Source organism: Brassica napus, chromosome C1, assembly GCF_020379485.1.
Source record: "Brassica napus cultivar Da-Ae chromosome C1, Da-Ae, whole genome shotgun sequence".
Classification (NCBI taxonomy): Eukaryota; Viridiplantae; Streptophyta; class Magnoliopsida; order Brassicales; family Brassicaceae; genus Brassica; species Brassica napus.
In genome coordinates this window covers 40,630,705-40,651,389 of record NC_063444.1, presented here as the reverse complement: position 1 = coordinate 40,651,389, position 20,685 = coordinate 40,630,705, and the positions used below count along the sequence as shown (strand labels likewise).

The 20,685-nt window shown below is 37.2% G+C and overlaps 1 long non-coding RNA gene across 3 annotated transcripts; it reads right to left on the bottom strand.

Moving 5' to 3' along the window:
- Window positions 1–286: 286 nt before the first annotated feature.
- LOC106371315 lies at window positions 287–10,517 on the bottom strand. 3 transcript variants are annotated; one of them, XR_007318024.1, is made up of 5 exons: window positions 6,825–10,490; window positions 1,362–1,429; window positions 891–1,029; window positions 657–820; window positions 287–568 (listed from the first exon to the last, which is right to left on the bottom strand). It is a non-coding gene; the product is annotated as an uncharacterized LOC106371315 (long non-coding RNA). The 3 variants fall into 3 exon arrangements; XR_007318025.1 differs by lacking the exon at window positions 891–1,029 and having other exon boundaries at window positions 6,825–10,474; XR_007318023.1 differs by lacking the exons at window positions 287–568; window positions 657–820; window positions 891–1,029 and having other exon boundaries at window positions 1,151–1,429; window positions 6,825–10,517.
- Between the last annotated feature and the right edge of the window lie 10,168 nt (window positions 10,518–20,685).

The window sequence follows — 20,685 nt, the reverse complement described above, 5'->3', positions numbered from 1 at the left end:
TCTAAGATCAAACAAGAGTTCAGTGTTCTGATATACAATATTCATTTTCCCCGGAGGAGGAATCTTATATATACAAATATATATCATTACTCAAAAATAAATATTGATATTTTAAGATTTATGATTTATCATCCTCTATATGAAAACACACACATCTGGTTTTGTGACATCCTTTACAAATTTTAAGACATTCTCTTGCATGCACGATGCATCTATCTCTACAGAACATATATGTAAGTGTTTTCTGTTAGTGTATATTTTTCTGTATGCTCAACTTCTAGTTTTGAATTTTGAATACATATTATTAAACGACTAATTGTTATTTTTCTCAAACTGTAAAGATACTTTTTTTTTTCTTTGGGACATCCAAAGTTGAAAGGCAGATATGTTCCCTCATGAAGTACACTCTTAGATTGTTTCTTAACCTACAACTAATAAAATACATATATTGGAAAGAGAGATATCGTGATGACCTGAGTCACTACTGCAACGAAGGCGGGTTTAGATTCTGAGCAAACTCGCGAGAGTTCAGCTTCTCATTCATCACTCTGAATTTCTCTTTGATCCTCTTTATTTGTCCAACATGAATACAAAATCAAATTTACATACAGTCAAGCATGATGAACATAAAAATTGAGAGTTCAAGTTGGCTTTACCCTTCTCAGTTCAGTCTCATTTCTCCGTTTCTTTTGATCAAGTGATTGCCGGAGTTCGTGATGTCGAAAATGCTATCGAGATCATCTTCAAATGCATTCTCCAACTCTTCCCGGAGAAGAGCAGGTAACTTATCCATAATAGGCATCAGAAGAAAACAGTTGAACTGCATAATAAAAACAGTTCAAAATGTTGGAACGAAGAAGACATGACCAAAAGAAAAGAGTCATGCCAACCTATCCAAACAAACCCATCTACAGCCATCCATCTGCAAGCCAACTCATCCACAGTAACCCATTCACAGCAATCTATCCACCCACACGTTTGTTGGAGCCAAGAGAGTGTATTTGATTTTTAAACTCTTGGAGCTTAAATCTGTCACAATAAACCACCTGCCTCTAGTTTATTATTTGTTTATGTTTCTCCACAGTATTATTAGTTTAATTGTCTAGGATTGTTGATTGCTTTGGCTATATAAAACCACATATGTAATCAATTGCAATCTAAGCTGAAAGTTGGAAGTTCTGAAACACCCCAACCAGGAAATCTTTGAAAACACTTGAAAATTTCTAAGTAAAAGATCAAGTCAACTTTTATCGGATGAACATGAAAAATAATGCAACTTTATAAATTAAGGCACGAGACTAAATACATAAAATTATGTATTTTACAATAAAAATATATTTTGCAAAACTTCTCAACATTACCCAAGTTCATACATCCTAGCACCGATGGTCTTTATAGGCTCACACTCCGGTCCACACAATCAACCTTCCTGCATCGCAAAGGAGGCATAAGTATACAAAATTACTCAGTGAAGACGCTCAATACCGCCCACCACAGTCCAATAATCAAACACTGAATCAATACTAACACCATAGCATCCGGTTCTATCATTCTTTTACTTAACTAGTTCCATCATTTTCATTACATTAACATTCCTTAACCGTTTGACCCGAAGGTCCATAATCATGCGGCCGTAGCCAAACCTGCGGCCGAAGCCAAACCTGCGGCCGAAACTAAACCTGCAGTCGAAGCCAAACCTGCGGCCGAAGCCAAACTTGCGGCCGTAGCCAAACCTGTGGCCGTAGACAAACCTGTGGCCGAAGCAATACCTGCGGCCGTAGCCAAACCTGCGGCCGAAGCCATACTTGCGGCCGTAGCCATACTTGCGGCCGTAGCCAAACCTACGACCCATCAGTCCTTTACGGCTCGTAGCCAAACCTTCGACCCGAAGGTCCCTTACATCCTCTTAACTAGTTCCCTTAATTAACTCAATTCGATTATACTTTCTTTAAATGCATTATATTTTTATGACTTAGATTCTCAAGATCAAACATTCATTTCTCACATAAACATCCTAGCATAATTCTATTATCAATCCATCAATTCTAGAGTGCATTTCTTAAGAACACAATGAACAAAATTTCCTCTAACGAATTCTATCATACATTTTCCTATGAACACGATGAACAAACTTTTTATAAACGAATTCTATCCAAGCATAAACACGATCATACTAATCAAACCAGACAAACAATTCTTATTGGACTGCCACGAATCACATCGTCACCTTAACTGAATCTCAAGGATTCGAAGACTCTGAACTACCTAGCGTTTTCAAGCGATGAACTCCTTAGCTCCTCCTTTCTGAATCCCTCTTCTCGAAATTACCTCTTTACCAACTAGTTTCTGCTCTCTAACTTCTCTCTAATCTTGCTTTATGAATTGTGTGACAAAATGAGAGCTAAAGGGGTCCTTATATAGAATTTCCCTAGATTTCTCACCAAGTCGGACACTTAATGCCAGTTTCCTTATTTAGCTTGGTCAAAGATCACCATCAATGGCTTGATTTGATATCTTTGATTCTTTCCTTAGCTGATTCCCGCAGATCCGACATTCCTTTTGTATTATCCCGCAATTATGGCTAATCAAACTTTCCTTACCTGGAACCCGCATTATCCAACAGCCGAACATTCTTTAATTGGTCTCGCGGTCTTAATTTCTCCGTATGTATGCTCTGACCGTTCCATTATCGGTTTACCATCGCTTAACCCTTTCTGAATATTTCCATGATCTCACTGAAGATCCATCACTTAGTTAAAAATACATTTATTCTTCCAATATTCATGAATACAAGTGTCTCCACACTTAGAAAATACGCTCCTTGTAGAATAAAACCTCTTGCATTCTATTTTCTTCAAAATTAAAAATACTCCGGGAGCGGGTCGTTACAAGTTCCCCTTTCTTCTTCACCATTGTGTATTCTCTTGGTCACTTTCAATCTCTCTTAAACTCTCCATAATCTCTTATACTCTCTGAAGTGAAAGTTAACTCTCTCCTTCACCAATTCTCTTATCTCTATTTCTAAGTCTTTCTCTTGTTCACTCTCAACCAGACTCTCACATACACTCACACACCATTCTCTGTCTATTATTTCATGGTACGTATCAGAGCTTTAAGCTCTTGAACCTCACAAAAGCTTCCGCAAATTCATTCTTAGTTCATCTTCATCTGAGTCTGGTACAAGCTTTTTCCAGCGGCCCAAAGGGTTTCCAAGAAGGAAGAACCCACAACCAGCTCTCAAGACAAGGGGTATACAAATCTCTGAACCTCAAGAACCCTTCAGCAAGTTCAGCCATTTTAGTATACCACTCATTTTCTTTGAAGATTCTTGAGCACATTCTTTTATCCAGTGGTCCATAGTTCTTCAAAGCTGTCCAATCTCCTTTTCTCCCGTCAAATATGGTGAAGAAACCACTTGAAAGCAAAAGTTTATAGAGTAGTTTTCCTAGCTAGCAAAGCTCCAAAACTGCGTTGTCCAAGTGGTTCACTTTCTCTATCCAAGAAGAGAGCTTCCTAGAAGGTGGCGCCTCTCATACAAGAAGAAAGGATGAGTCTTTGGTGTGATGGATACAAGAAGGAGATCATATACTTAAAGAGAAGGAGTTGGAGTTCAACTCAAGATCTCAGATCCAACAAAATGTCATGACCCATGTGTATTGGAGGTTCAAGGAACCAGCTCAGGTTCCTTGGTTATAAGTTAAACCTCTCCTTCTTGATATGAGCTTGGGATAATGGTTCTGGTTGTGTTGAAATGTATATTAAGGTGATTAAATGAGTTGACTAGTCTCTGATATTGTCATTTGAGCATATCATTGTTTAAATGATCATAAAAATAGCCTAAATGTCTTTTAATTGATGAGTTATTATACTGGAACATTTAGTGAATTGGTTTCATGGATTTAAACTAGATGAGTTGTTTAGATTCTGTCCATTGCATTTTAATAAACATTGGGATCAGAATTGGTGAGTTATCAATGTCTGATCCTAGTGTGTGTGGTCTGATTCTTGCTGGAGTTTGAGTGATGTTTCAGGTACACAAGTGTTGTTCTCTGTCCATCATCAAATCAAGACAAAAAAGAAGGCTTTGCCCATGCTGTCCAGAGCCTACACATGATGTATATTCCTGTTTGATCCAGAGCCTACACGTGATGTATATTCCTGACCATGGAGATATTTTTTTTGAGGAGGCCAGATGGTATTAAGTCGTGGCAGAGACATAATATGGCTGGTCTTTGAAGATGCTTCAAGTAGTATTGACGGAGAGGTAGACCAGAAGTTGACCAGCCACCCACCAAACTGGATTTCCTCGTGGATTGCAAGGTCAACGATGAAGTGACTTGTAGCTGGAAGCTAACAAGTCAGGAATAAGTGGCACTCATATCAAGCTTGTCTCCTTCACTATACTCTGAGCCAAGCTTGAGGGGGGAAGTAAATGAGCTTCCATGGCCTATCTATAAACTCTTGCAAGAAGAATTCAACAAGGACAACAACAACTTGGTGTTAGAATAAATGGCCATCAGAGACTACTTGACAAAAAGATCAGGTGAAGAGTCAAGCTGAGTGGAAAGCTATGAATCAGCCCAATGCGTGGAGTTAGAACAATTATCTTCTGATTGGGGAGCTATGGATTGTAGGGGATGGATTTAACCACCCCACAAGGCCCAAGGAATAGGAGGCCTGGCCCGGACTAAATAGAGCGATGGCTCGGATAGTCGGCTTGAAGGGCCAGCTTCTCGGCTTGTCTCTAGAATACCTTTAGTCGATCATCGTCGACTAAAGTGCACTCAGCTCGGCGACTGCTCGGATGAATACGGGCCTCTCGGCCCAGTAGGGAAGGCCCACGAAGACGACATAAGCTAGGTCAAGGATGAAACATTAGGAGGACTATATAAAGAGAAGAGAAAGCAATGAGAAGGGGATCCGAAATCATTGACTAACACTTGGCGGCTAGATTAGGGTTTTCACCTTTGCTTCATCTCGCCGTTAGTTGTACTTGTCCGGTAGCTCATCGAGCCACCGGCTTCCTCTCTGTCGCATTCTCTTCATTTCTCTTGTAACCGACTGAATGTTTTCTCCGACCATAAATAAGACGTCTTTGTTAAACCCACATCTTCTTTATTACCGTTTTCCGATCAAACATGGATCAACTTCTAAAAGGAGTTAGAACAGCTAACTTCAGTTGGGAAGCTATGAATCAGGCCATAGCATGTGTGCTAGTACCATATTGATGAAGCAGTAGAGGGTGTGTAGAACCGGTTGAATTAAGTGCATGCCGTTTGGTTGTTGAGCTCCTGATTCAAGAGATACACAAGTTGGGCCATCACCTAAGTCATGAGGAGACTGGTGGTCCAATTGGCAGTGGAGCATAGATCAAGGGATGAATCAGTTGGCTTAAGCGCAAATGTTGGTATTGTTGTGCTCCTGGTTTCAAACTCAGTGTTGCTCACTTCTAAGCTTGGTCCTTCACCTATTCTCTCCGGATCAAGCTTGAGAAGAGGTAATGGTGACCAATCCTGAAGGTCCAAAACATCCATTTCCTCGGTTTCCTCCCAAGACATTAATTGCAAGATTTCATCAAAAGGGGACTCTCAACTAGGACTATTCTAGGCTGAGAAGTGTAAGGAAGGTCATAGACTGGAGCATTCAGCCTCCCTCTAAGTTGAGGTCTCTAGAAGAAGCTGCAATGAAAAGATTAAAAATAAGATGATTCAAGTGTCCAAAGGACACCTCTCACCATTCCATTATACAATATGCAAGGAAGTAACCAGTTCAATCTTTGAGTTGAAGTTTGATTGGTTTATGCCTTGAGAATTGATGCAAGTGTTTATGCATTGGGTTGTAGGTACTTGGAGCTCTCTGTACATGAAGCTGGTCGTTCATAACCATCTAGAAGATGGCAAGAAGTCACAAGAGAGGGGTAGACATCAAACTGGCCTAAAGAAGAGATCTGAGATGTTGGTGTGTGCAAGTTGTGGAGTTAACCCTTGCAGCATAATTTAGGCCATGATCCAGAGTTTAAGGACACTATCATGAGTTATCTGAAGTTCCTTAGACTCACTGGCCAATCCCTAAGCCTTGTTGTACTCTACTCTCTTTTCCTTGCAAGGTTTTGTCTCAAAGTGGTTTTCCTTGTAAGGTTTTTAATGAGGGAGCTTCTTCAAGGTTCCAAGCTTGTCCAAGGATCTCCTATGGTCAAGCTTGAGGGGGAGTGTTGGAATGAAGAAGGAATAAGCAGTGGCTGAGTTTTTGGAATGAAGAAGGCTTGAACAAAGGAAAAGAGTCATTGGATGGTCTAAGCCAACCTATACAAGCAAACCCATCCACAGCCACCCATCTACAAGCCTCACTCACAGCCGACCCATCCACATCAATCCATCCACACGTCTATTGGAGGCAAGAGAGTGTTTGAATTTTGAACTCTTGGAGCTTAAATCCGTCACATCAAACCACTTGACTCTAGTTTATTATCTGTTTATGTTTCTCCACAATATTATTAGTTTAATTGTCTAGGATTGTTGATTGCTTTGGCTATATAAAGCTATCATTGTAATCAATTGCAGTCTAAGCTGAAAGTGGGAAGTTCCCCATTCTCTATTCTCTATTCTCTTGGTTACTTTCAATCTCTCTTAAACTCTCCATAATCTCTCATACTCTCTGAAATGATAGTTAACTCTCTCATTCACCAATTCTCTTATCTTTGTTTCTCAGTCTTTCTCTTGTTCACATACACTCACACACCATTCTCTGTCTATTCTAACACAAAAAACAAAAGCCAATCTAAAAACAAGTAAGAGAATCTCAGTAAAACTGAAAATAGAGCCAACCTTCAACTCAGCAGAGGCAAGAAAGTATTCTCGTAAGCCTTCTCTCGGACCAATGCGTAGACAATTCTCTTAGAGGAAGGGGCAAGCTTGCGGTCACAGAGCGTGCTGTCTAGAAGATCAGGCAACCGAGTTTCTGTTTTCTGAATGCTGGAATCTGAATCGATGTTCGAGGCGAGTTGGCTTAGCTTTACATCTGATCTTGACTTTGTGTCTGTTGTGCTGGCTGGTGGATCTTGGGGAAGACTAAAATCCAAGGGATTATCTGATGGAGCAACTTGCTCTGCTCCGCCAGATGAGTCCAATAATTGACGTAGACCAGCGGTTCTACATAACATTAAGGAATATAGAACTACTGAATTAGAAGTGGATGCCAAATTTGGAGATTTCGTAATATTTAATCAGAACCAGATCTGAAATATTGGGGCCATAAAATTTTACTTAAAACTTTGATAAAATAAATTTCTCATAATTTAGAGCCTCTGACTATGTACATAACCGCTAGTTGGGTTGTGCCCAAATATAGTCATGAGATTAATTTGCCTCCAAAATGGGTAAACCAAACCAAAATACCGAAATGGTTTTTTAACTTATATGGGCCATGTATTAAACCAATACATTTGACAAATGGATTGGATCAATCTACAACTCATTTAAGTTAATGAGTTAATTGTTTAAATGGTTAATCGATGAACAATAATTTTATAGTTTAAACGTTATTAAGTAAAAAGTATTATATTTAGGGTTGAAAATAAATACAAATATATGGTTTTGGTGGAAAATACGATTTTCTTATTTTTAGGAAAAAAATATGTGATTTTAGTAAGAAAATATATTTAACAAAATTTAAGCGATCTTGGTGAGAAAACTCAATTTTACGGTTTTAGAAGAAAACACAATTTTGTGGTTTTGACAGAAATCTCAATTTTACAGTTTTTGGGGAAAAACAATTTACGGTTTTGGATGGAAAACACGATTTACGGTTATGGCGGGAAAACTCAATTTTGCTGTTTTGGCTGGAAAATAAGATTTTTACGGTGTGGCGGAAAAATACAATATTGCAGTTTTGGCAGAAAAAATCAATTTTACAGAAACAAGATTTTTCTGTTTTGGTGGGAAACTCAATTTTACAGATTTGGCGGAAATTTTTTTTTTACAATTTTAGCAAGAAAACACGATTTAACTGTTTTGGCCGGAAACCTAAATTTTAGGGGTTTGAAAGAAAAACTAAATTTGCGATATTGGCGGAAAAACTTAATTTGCGGTTTTGGGAGGAAAGCTTGTTCTTTTTTCAAAAGGCGGAAAGCTTTATTTTATTGTTTTGGATGGAAAACAAGATTTTGTGGTTTTAGAGGGAAAGTTTAATTTTACATTTTGCGGAAAAACTCAATTTTACGGTTTTGGTTGGCAAACACAAATTTGCGGTTTTTGGCGAGAAAACTCAATTTACATTTTAGGTGGGAAAATCGATTTTATGGTCATGGCAGAAAAACACGATTTTGCAGTTTGGAGGGAAAGCTCAATTTGTGGTTTTGGTAGAAAAACTCAATTTTGCGATTTTGGCGTAAAAACATGATTTTGCAGTTTTTTTGCAGGAATACATGAATTTGCAGATTTAGTGAAAAACACAATTTTACGATTTTGACAAAAAACCACTCCGAAACAAACAAAAAAGTGTCTGATGCACACACGAGGGACTGCCAGTGATATACGGGAGTCAGTCTTGTAAGTTAGTTATGTCTTTCAAGGGGTATCACCCCTTCCCCATATGGAGTTCGGAACCCAAAGGCAATCGTTTTTAGCGCTTTTGATGGAAAAAATCAATTTTTAGTTTTGTCAAAAAATTGATTTTATGGTTTTGGCAAAACAATATGATTAACTTTTAAAACCCCCACATATATATATATGAGAAATTGGGTGTTAACATAAAAAAATTATGAGTAAATGAGTGAGATTTAGTCTATCGTAATTTTGTTGCATATGTGAAAGTAAATAAAATTTGGTGTAGTAAAACTGGTTTAGAAATCTGGTTTGGTTACTTTTTTTCTTTATATATTTGATTTGAATTTAAGTTTGTTATATATTTTTATTGATTTGGTTATGAATAACTCATTATCCATTACAATCCAAACCATTTAAGTCCATTAACTTATTTATCCATTAATCCATTTGTACCCAATTTTTCGATTCATTAAAATTCATGGTTTGGATTGGTCTTGATTGACCCATTAGTTTTTATCTGTTTTGACACTCCTAGCTGTTCTCCTCTGATGCATCTTCGCATAAATCGTCGGGTAAAGTAATGTCTTCATCATTGATACTCAACGTAATTTCTTGCAATTTTTTGTAATTTGTCTACCATGAGTAACAAAAACAGATGAATGTATTTGTTGAAACTTTGATCACAAGAGAAAACCAAAGGCACAAAGTAGACTATATTTAACCATTCCTCAATAACTGCCAAACATTTATTATGAAACTCCAGGAGAAATGATGAATCATGAGGGTAAAAAACCCAATACGGTGAAGCCACCACGTTTCGAGTCCCGGCAACCGAGACGTGGTAACATGTGACTAGTCTGGACCACTTCTGTGGGGGCAAGGACACCCCTGTATAATTCAAAAAAATAAATAAAAAAATAAATGAGGGATCATGAACGAGGAGATGTGTTTTTTCACGTGATTGTCTTTTTTGGCACTGAAAACATGTTTTTAGTGGTGTGTACTGCAACGTTTTTAATATTATGATTTTTACAGGAAGTCAAGTAAGAAATTAATCAAATGTTATTAGGATTCTTTCTAAAAAAAATGATATTAGGATTTTTTTTTCAAAAATATATATTTCACATTCAGAATTAATGTTTATAGATTTTAAAATGAATCATACAGTTGTATAGAAGAAAAAAATATTATTATTTATTAATTTTTTTGAAACAATCATAACTAAACAAACATTAGTTTATAATGGAAAGTGTGTGATTATAAATTTATTGAACTTTTAAAATCTATATCCATTAAAAAGCTGGTGGAGTTACTGGGGTAGGTGGTGATGTCTGATTGTCTGGACCTCTTGGAACTTTTCTTTTCATTTCAAAATTTGCTACAAAAGCTGGTGGAGTAGGCGGTGGTGTGATAACCCATCTCTTTATTTCAATATCTTTTGTAAACGCTGGTGGGATTACTGGTGTAGGTGGAGATGTTATATTGTTTGGACCTCTTGAAACTTTTCTCTTGGATCCAATACTTGTTAAACTTTCGCGGCTCGCTCAAGATAGCGTAATAAATAATAACAGAAACACTACAACTCCAAGTAAACCTTTCATATTTTGGTTTTTGTGTCCTTTTGTTACTTACTAGATTAAATAAATATGTGATCGTATGAACTGCTTGCATTGAGATACTTTATAGTATCTGGAAATGAAGGCAAATATTTAGTATTTACCTACTTATGGTAGACAATATGACCATTCTAACAAATAACTCTTTTAATAGTATAGATATCCAAAGAAAAAAAAACTAAATCTAACAAATAAATCTTTGAATAGAAAGACATGTATTTCTTTTGTCCTTGTCACCTTAGTAATATTAAAATTCAATATCTAAATTGATTAAATGCATGAGCAGAGAAATTTGTTGACAAAAACACTTTTAGTAATTAGTATATTTGAACTCAAATCAAATAAATACAGATAATAATGTAAAGAATTTGAAACCTTTTTGCAAAAAGATCTGCTACGCATACCTAATCTTAATATTAAATCAATACTTATATATATGTATATATAAAGTTTCAACTTTAACCTGTATATAATCTATTTTATTTAAACAAAAACACTATACAAATTCATAAATTCAACTTTAACATGACGTGTTATTTATGAATTATACCATTAAAATTTCTAGATTTTTAGATATTTGCTTAACCTAATGTTATCAAATAAATTTTTAACTACTTAATTTTAAAAACTTAACAAACTTATAATATATTATCATAGTTTTAATCTAATGATAAATAAATAAATAAATAAATAAATAAATAAATAAAAATATATATATATGTGTGTTATACCTTATTATAACAAAATCTTAAACAAAGTTTTACTCTTTATTTTTAAAATATTATTTAAATTTTTAACTCCTGTAAAAATAAAAATAAAAATAATATTGTATCAAATTTTAATTTAAAAATAAAACGATTAATATTTAATGATATCCTTACATATTACATATGAAAAACTACATTCTATCAGAATAATTCTGTGGTTTTAAATCACCTGTAAGAATCTAGTTTTGAATTGAAGTGTTAGTTGACAATGTTATATAACTTAGTAATTTGTGTTCACTAATCACAATTTGATATGAAATATTAATTTTATAACACATAAAATAAAATCTGAATAGAAAATAGGCGGCAGCCAAACATGAATTATAAACTATCAGAGTAAAAGATATCATTCATTGGTTTATGTTACGCGATTATATGAGCCACTTTATTTGTGTCACGTTTACAAATTTATAACCAGAATTTTTGTTTGAAGAGTAATTAACAAATTTGCATCACGGAGAATTCTGGGTCGCAGATTTTCACCTCCTTTAAATCTTATTAGTAAACTCGTTTCTAAGTTCTAGTGTTCTATTTACTTTAAGAAATTGCGTTTTCCGTTAGTATTTGATTGTAGTTGTAGTTTTAATTTTGTTTTATCTGCTAACTGTAATCTCTATAATTTCTGTCAAAAACTAAAATTGTTATAAAATTTAACATTTACACCTAAAAAATAATAATTTAGACCCGATCGTCGCAACTTAGTACTCTTGCAGAAAAATATTTCGTCAATAATTCTGTAAATTTGTATATTGGTTGACCTATCTTTAATGGTACGGATTAATGGATTAGCTATAGAGTCTCCTTCAGACTAGAATTAGGGTAATTTCTAATCCATATATAGGGATGGCAATCAAGGACCTGGACCGCGGGCCTGGTCCCCGTAAAGGTTTGCTGCGGGGCGGGATTGGGCCTCCATTTGGTAAGCCCGCAAAATTGCGGGCCTCGCGGGATGGGTTTAAAGCGGAACGGGTCGAAAGCGGGATGGGCTTAACCTGCGGGATTTTGAAGACACGCAGCCCTATTTCTGCTTTCGCCTAAAACATTGAGAGAGAGAGAAGGTGATTCGACGTTATGTAGCTACGGTGATGGTGGTTTTAGGGTCGATGGTGCTTCCGGTCTCCCAAGCGCCTTCAATCTGCACCGATGGAGCTTCTTCGAGTCATCATAAGAAGTTTGAAAACTCACTTTCCACCGAAGAAGAAGATCTAGTTTCCGCCATGAGTTCTTCATAGTTTTGCCTGTATGTATTTGTTCACATTATCATACATTTGGAGTTTTAGGTTTCAATATATCTTTAACTAACTTCTATTATTCTTATTTGCAGAAGATGAAGTTGATGGTGAAGAAAATAAATTTTCATCTTTTTATCGCTTGTTGGTGATAAAGATGAAGAACAAAAAGTGTGATTGGTGTTTTTTTAATCTATTTTTGGGATTCGCATTTTTGATTTCGTGTTGGTTTTATTTAATTTTGGATTCAGAAAACTAAAACACTTGTTATGAACTTATGAGTTATAATATTTGGATTCAACAACTAAAGTATTGTTTATTTTAAAAATGTTTGGAGTCTAACAAAAGTAAATAAACTAGTGTTTTGATCCAACTAAAATTTTCAACTAGCAAGGGTATTGCTTTATCCAGTTCAATCATTGACTAAACTCACTTACTGATGCGTCATGAAACTGATAAAGCGTCCTGAATCATGTCTTGAAGCGTTCAGGAGCCATATGTCTGTTTGTAATTTATGTCCTGCGGACCGATCCGCAAAGGCCTACATGTTTTGCGGTATGGGTTTGGTCAGCCATTTTGAGGACCGCAGCCCGCGTGGGCCTGACCCGCCGTGACCCACTCGAAGATGAGCCCGCTGCGGTACGGGACGGGATGGGACGGATCAACCTGTTTGACATTCCTATCCACATATGTTGGCTAGTGAGCTTATTCCGGTTACTAAACTTGAACGAAATGGAATCTTCGATGAGATCAAGCCAGAGAATTCATAGGCAGAGGTGGTCATGGCAATGTCTACATATTGTTGAGATTACTGAAGTTTGGTAGCTTATAGATTGTATAAACTAAAGAAGGGTTGCTTCTTGTAAATCGAGTTCCTGTCCAAGAACATCAAAATCTTCTAAGTTAGTTATACACTACAAGAAAACAGCGATATTCTGACGGACATTCCGACGGAAAATGAAATCCTCGGAATATACCGAGGAATTTCCTCGGAATATACCGACGGAATTCCGAGGAAACTACAGTCCGTCGGAATATTCCGAGGAAATTCCGAGGAAAACTGTGTTCCTCGGAAAAAACCGATGAATTCCAAGGAAATATTATAGCCGTTGGAGAGCCGTTGGGGGATTTTACAAAATTCTGAGGAAATTCCGACGAACTAGTTTTTTCCGTCGGAATTCCGTCGGAATTTCCTCGGTATTTCGGCAGGATTTAAACTATAAATACAAGCACTCCTCTTCCTCTTCATTCACTCCATATCTTCATCCTCCCTCTTACTCTATTTACACACGAATTTGATTCATAAAAAATATGTCTTCTTCAAATTATTTTCGTTCTTGGATCGATCGACCTCATTTGGATCCGAACACGAGATTTCTTACGGAAGAATACCAACGAGGTATAACCAAATTCATGGGGTTAGTTCACCGACAACCGGAAGCAAAAACAGGTATGTTAAGATGTCCTTGCTCTAATTGTAAAAATAGAAAGGTTATTAAAGAGTGGGATGTTTGGACTCATCTATATTTGAGTGGGTTTACACGAAGTTACAAAATTTGATATCATCATGGGGAAACTGATTATGAACATGGTAGTACTAGCGAACCTCATCCAGCGGTTAGATTAGAAGAACCAATTAGAACGGATGTAGATTATGGTGTAGGTACTGAGCAGATGGTAAATGATCATTTTAGAAGGGAAGATTTACCCAATGCAGAAGCTAGGAGATTTTATGATATGTTGGATGCTGGAAAGCAACCATTGTACGAAGGTTGCAGAGATGGTCATTCAGCTTTATCATCTGCTACAAGATTGATGGGCATTAAAACAGATTATAATTGGGCTGAAGACTGTGTGGATGCGATTGCTGATTTTGTAAAAGGTATTCTACCCGAGGATAATGTAGCTCCTGGTTCATACTACGAGGTTCAGAAACTCGTAGCTGGTCTTGGTTTATCGTATCAGGTAATAGATGTATGCAGCGACAACTGCATGATTTATTGGAGGGCGGATGAACAGCGGGTTACATGCAAATTTTGTGGAAAGCCTCGTTATAAAGATACGAGTGGAAGAGTTCCAGTGCCATATAAAAGGATGTGGTATTTACCTTTGACGGAAAGGTTGCAGAGGTTGTATCTGTCTGAACGCACAGCGCAACCAATGAGATGGCATGCGGAGCACTCAACAGATGGTGAGATCAGACATCCTTCAGATGCAAAAGCGTGGAAGCATTTCCAATCAAAGTATCCCGACTTTGTGTATGAGAGAAGAAATGTCTACCTTGGATTATGTACTGATGGTTTCAGTCCGTTTGGCAAGAGTGGAAGACAGTATTCTCTATGGCCCGTCATTCTTACACCATACAACCTCCCCCCAAACTTGTGCTTGCGACGAGAGTTTTTGTTTCTCTCGATTCTCGTTCCCGGACCAGAGCATCCTAAGAGATCACTTGATGTGTTTCTTCAGCCACTAATATATGAGTTGCAACAACTATGGGCTCAAGGTGCTGAAACATACGATGTTTCGTGTAAAGAAAACTTTCAAATGCGGGCAGTACTAATGTGGACAATAAGTGATTTTCCAGCATATGGTATGTTGTCTGGATGGACAACGCATGGAAGGCTATCATGTCCATATTGTCAAGATAACACTGATGCTTTCCAACTAAAGCACGGAAGGAAAACGTGTTGGTTTGACTGTCACAGGAGATTCCTACCACCTGATCATCCATATCGTAGGAGTAGGAATTTGTTTACGAAGAACAAGAGGGTGTTTGACAGTCCACCTCCGGAAATTTGTGGGAAAGATTTGAAGATACAACTAAGAGATTTTGGTGCAGAAAGGACGCCAGAAGTCGGTGGACATGAGCGTTTTCCGGTAGATGCTGTTGGAGAACTACATAACTGGCACAAAAAAAGTATTTTCTGGGATCTGCCATACTGGGAGGATCATCTGCTAAGGCATAATTTAGATGTCATGCATATTGAGAAGAACTTTTTTGACAATCTCATGAACACGATCCTTAATGTTCAAGGTAAAACAAAGGATAATTTGAAGTCAAGACTGGATTTAGTCGATATATGTGCTCGTTCAGAACTTCATGTTGATGAGAATGGTAGGGCTCCTTTTCCCATATACCGACTTGATGCAGCGGGAAAAGATGCGTTCTTTGATTGGATTTCAAACGATGTGGAATTTCCAGACGGTTACGCATCAAATTTACGTAACTGTATCGACAGAAAGGAAGGAAAGTTTACTGGCTTGAAAAGCCACGATTGCCATGTAATGATGCAGCGTCTCCTTCCGTTCGCCTTCAAGGAACTATTACCACGAAATGTTCATGAAGCAATTGCAGGGATAAGTGGTTTCTTCCGCGATTTATGCACGAGATCAGTGACTCTTGAAGGTATTGAAAATTTGAAGACTAACATAGCCGTGATTCAGTGCAACCTTGAGAAGATATTTCCTCCCTCATTTTTTGATGTTATGAAGCATCTTGTTATTCACCTGGCAAGAGAATTGGAACTTGGTGGTCCTGTGCAGTATAGATGGATGTATCTGTATGAGCGGTATATGTTCCATTTGAAGAAGATGGTGAAAAATTTAAGTAGGGTGGAAGGTTCTATAGTCGCACAGATGATCAATGAAGAAACTTCAAACTTTGCCGAGTACTACTTTCCAAGTTCAGACCAAAAACAGAAGACCTGCTCGGCATGATGATAGAGGCGAACGGGCAACATATCATGTTACGGTTCCAGACATTTTCACAGACGTTGGACGACTTAGCGGAAAACCAAAGGACCGTCGACTTACTGAGCAGGAGCGCAGTCATTTGCAAACATATTTGCTCACCAACTGCAAAGACGTTCTTCAATATGAGAGGTAAATAAATGAGCTTACAAATTTTTATTTAAACAAGTTGAAATTTAAATCTTAATTAATTACATTATTGTCATCATATACAGGATTTTCATGGCAGAAAAGCGGTTCGAGTATAGATACGCCACAGAGGACGAACTAGAAGAAATGAAGCAGAGAGAATTTACTGGATGGATGTTTACTTATGTGAGTGCTTTAAACAAATTAAAATATATTTTATCACATATTTATACTAATTCACATTTATTGATATAATATATATATATGTGCTATTAATAGGTGTCTGCTGGTTTGGCCAGAGGTGAAACATTTGACGATTGGATACGTGAGATGGTCGTTGGACCAAACTTTGTTGTGAAGTCATATCCGAGATTTTGTACTCGAGGATATGCATTCACAACTCAGAAGAGGAGACGTTCGAGTACGACTTATGATGCTGGCGTTTGTTCTGCATCAGGAGATGATGTATACTACGGACACATACATGAGATTTTGGAAATCAAGTATTTGGGCATGGTTGGATTGCGCTGTACTGTTTTCTATTGTGATTGGCACGACAACACCCCAGATCGAGGTGTGAGAACAGATGCATTTGGTGTTACATCAGTAAATTCGAGGCGAAAGCTGCAATATTATGATCCTTTCATTCTTGCTTTCCAGGCCGATCAGGTAATTAAATGTTAATTATTCAGAATGATTCATCATCATGTGTATTAATTTATAATTTTTCTAAATGTTACAGGTTTGTTATATCAAGTACCCCCGGGTAAGGAACCGAGATGATCCATGAGTTGCTGTTACAAGACTCAACCCGAGAGGCCGAGTTCAGGGAAGTTCTGAGCTGGAAGACCCACTATAACCAAGCACATCCGGCAACTTAAGTGCAGCAGAAGATTTAGCTGGAGTTGGCCTTGTAGTCGATTTAACCGACTTTGGAGAGGAAGCCGTCGTTCACGTAGAGGATGAACCAGTGATTGGAGAGTTTCACCAAGATCCAGATTCAGATTCATCTGGTGATGATGACTCGGAAACAGACTACCATTGAACTTTTTTTTTTTTTTTTTAAGAAATACCGAGGAAATTCCGAGGAACACTTGATATAACCTCTTTCCTCGGATAATAGTTATTTGGTTTATCTAGCAAGGCAAAGCTGAATACGAATTAAAAGCTACTCAAAACACAACCAAATAAAACGAAGAAACCATGTAAAAGAAATACGAACTCATAATTAAGAAACCTAAAAAAAAACTCAGTTCAAAATTAACAGAAAATAAGACCATAAAACGTTAGAATAGAAAAGAAAATAAAATAGCCGGTGATAGCTCCTACTCCTCGTCTCCTGCTCCAGATGTTCCTGCATCGTTGGGTCTCTTGGACCTCTTTCTTACCCTGTGTGTACCACTCGAACCCGAACCAGAGCTGGATGGAGAGTTGTCCCGATGAACTACATCATCCTTTTGGCAACGACACGGCCTGATACGTGAAATGGCAGCCCAGATCTTGTGTAGCATGTCGTTGTTTGTCTTTATGCTCTGATCTCTCCAATGTTGTTGCTGGCGCGAAGTGGCGTTCGGTGGAAGCTCTTGCAGCTTGTACTGGCTGGAGTCTGATGGGAGTAGCTGATGGGGTTGTGAATCATCTGGAATGGCTTGTGCAGCCTCATCTTGTCCTTCTTCATCAACCACGCCCTTGCCTTTGGTCTGATATTTTGGCGTGAAGTCAAAAATTTGTTCCTTACCGTATAATTAACACTTTTCCGATTGTATGAACGAAATCTCGCAACATAAGAGAAACACTTATACCTTTTAATGAACGGTAAAGGGAATACTTTCAATTAGTTTTGAAATTTGTTATTTCATGGTTTATGCTCATCTATACAAAGAATCCTCAATGGTATGCATTACAATTGTATAAGAAATGAAATACGGCAAAAAAAATTGATGTTTTGAAACCCCAAACACTAGTTCCTCGGTATTTCCTCAGAATATTCCGACGGATATTTTACTATCTGTCGGAATTTCCTCGGAATATTTTCATTTTACCGGGCAAAAATTTCGCGAAAATTGAAATTAGAATTCCGACGGAATTCCGACGGATAATGTCCGTCGGACACTAGGTTTTATAACCACAAGCCCCTTCTTCTTCCCCATTTCTCTCTTCTTCCTCTGCGCGACTCCTCTCTTTCTCTCCGGCGATTTCCCCCTGAAATCCGACGATATCTCCGGCGATCTCCCTCTTCTCTTACACAAATCATGTAAGGACCCTATCCCACTCTCTTAGGTTCTATTTGTTAGGTTTTTGTGTAGTTTTGATAGATTTTTGTTAGGGTGATTGGTTAGGATTGTGATTTGGTTGTATAATAGGTTTAGAATTGTGATTTGGTTGAATAATTTGTTTTGCTGAATTGATTTAGAATTTTTTTTATAATTTTTTTATTTTGTATTTATAAAATCGATTTTTGTATATAAAATCGATTTTTGTATTTTACAAAACGATTTTTCTATATAAATTCGATTTTTTGGATTTTACAAAAAACAAATTTCTATATAAATTCGATTTTTTGGATTTTACAAAACATTTTAAATATCTATAAAACTTTTTTTGTGATTAAATACTATTATTTGGGATTTAAAAATATTTTTAATATATATATATATATTATTAAAACTATTTTTTTGTAATTATTAAACAATTTTATTTATTAAAACTATTTTTTGTTTATTAGAACTATTTTTATATATTTATAAAAAAAATTTAATATATATAAATCTTTTTCTGTGATTAAATTATTTGGGATTTTTTTTAATAAAAAAAATAATTTATATATTTCTGTATTTATTAAATATATTTTTTTAATTTACAGGTCTCATGATGATCAGACCCGGCCTCGACAGCGTCGTGGTCGTGGTGGTACGGGGAGCCAGTCTCGGGATTCCAGCCATTTTCAGGATTCCCATTCGCCCCACAGCTCCAACCATACATCTCCCTCTGCTGCACCCGCTCATGCTCCTCTCGCTCCCGCTGCTGCATCCGCTCCTGTTCCTCCGGGTCCTCCGGGAGTGATGAGGGTTGCGGAGTTGGTTCAACAGCCCGGTCGTGACCATCTTCCGTATCTCACTCCGTATCCACATGGACGGGGTCAAACATGGTAATTAAACATTTTTTTTTCTTTAAATTTGGATTCATTATTAACCGTTTGTTCTTTTAATAAGGTTCAACCGATCCGGGAACGGGATCAGCGCATGGATCAACCGTATGATGTACTCGGCCCTCGACAGTGGACATCCGACTTTCACTCACTTCCCAACCGACAAGCAGGTTCTGTGGTTTCGTCAGTTTGCGGTAAGTATTCTAATTTTTTACTTATATTTTTAATCTTTAATATAAATTTTCTACTAATTGTGTTTTTTTTCAGCAAGAGTTCAACTGGAATTCCGATGAGACGCTCTTTATCTATCACCACTTCGTCCATAAAGTAATGGACAACTATGGGAAGCAGATCCACGAGTGGAAGAAGAAGTGGGAAATCAATAAGGTTCGATTTAATTTATTAAACAATTTTTTAATTTATTAAACTATTTTTTAATTTATTAAACTTTTTCTTTTTTTTTTTAATTAAAAGGTCCCAAAGTCGATGAACGACACGGTCTGGAAGGAGTTGTGTGCGCATTGGGATAAGGAGGAGACGAAAGAAACTTCTTCCACCAACTCCACCAACCGCAGGAGCGACCGTAAAGGGAAGGGCATCTACAAGCATAACTTGGGTGCTCAATCTATTGCCACTCTCGGAGATCGCATGGTAAGTTCAACCGCTTTTTCTTCAATTATTTGTGTTTCAGAATTTAAATTTATTGTGCATTTCTTCTAATTTCTAATGTTTCTTTAATTTTATGTTTTTTTTCAAGGCGGAAGAAAATGATGGCGAGCCGGTTGATGATCTCGCCCTAATGAGGAGGGCATATACCAACAAGAAGACCGGCCAGATTGATGACGGTCTTGTGAGGGACGTGGTCGACCTGGTCCAAACTCAGGTGGTAGACGAAGTGTCTCAGCTTCAAACCGAGGATGACGCTTCGACGGCTTCGACCAACTTGTCCTGGTTTCGAATCAACGAAATCGTTGAATCCGTAAGTTCTTTTTTTAAAAAAGTTCAATTCATTTATTTCTTGGTTTAAATTTCTAAATTTGGCTTTTTTCTATTCAGTCGGTTCCAAAGAAGAAGGGACGTTTGGTCGGTTCGAGTCGTCGCACCCGGTCGGTTCCTCCTTCTTCTGCACCACCGCCCTTTGTTGATCCAGAAGTACTTACGGCTCAGTTGAAGGACAAAGATGATCGTATATCTTTGTTGGAGACCCAGATGGCGGCTCAACAGGCGGGCTATGAGGCACAGAGGAGGCTGAACCAGCAAATGATGGAGATGATGCACCCGAACGAGGTGTTCCCGGACGTGCCAGACCCGTAGTTTTTTTTTTCCCCCAAACTTGGAATGTTTTATTTTTATTTGTGAAACTTTGAATATTAATTAATATGATTTCAATTTTACTTTTAATTTCATATTTTCGAATTTAAATTTCAGAAATTTTATTTTTTCAAAACAATTAATATTTTTTACATTCCGAGGAAATTAATTATATTTTTCACTAGATCGATC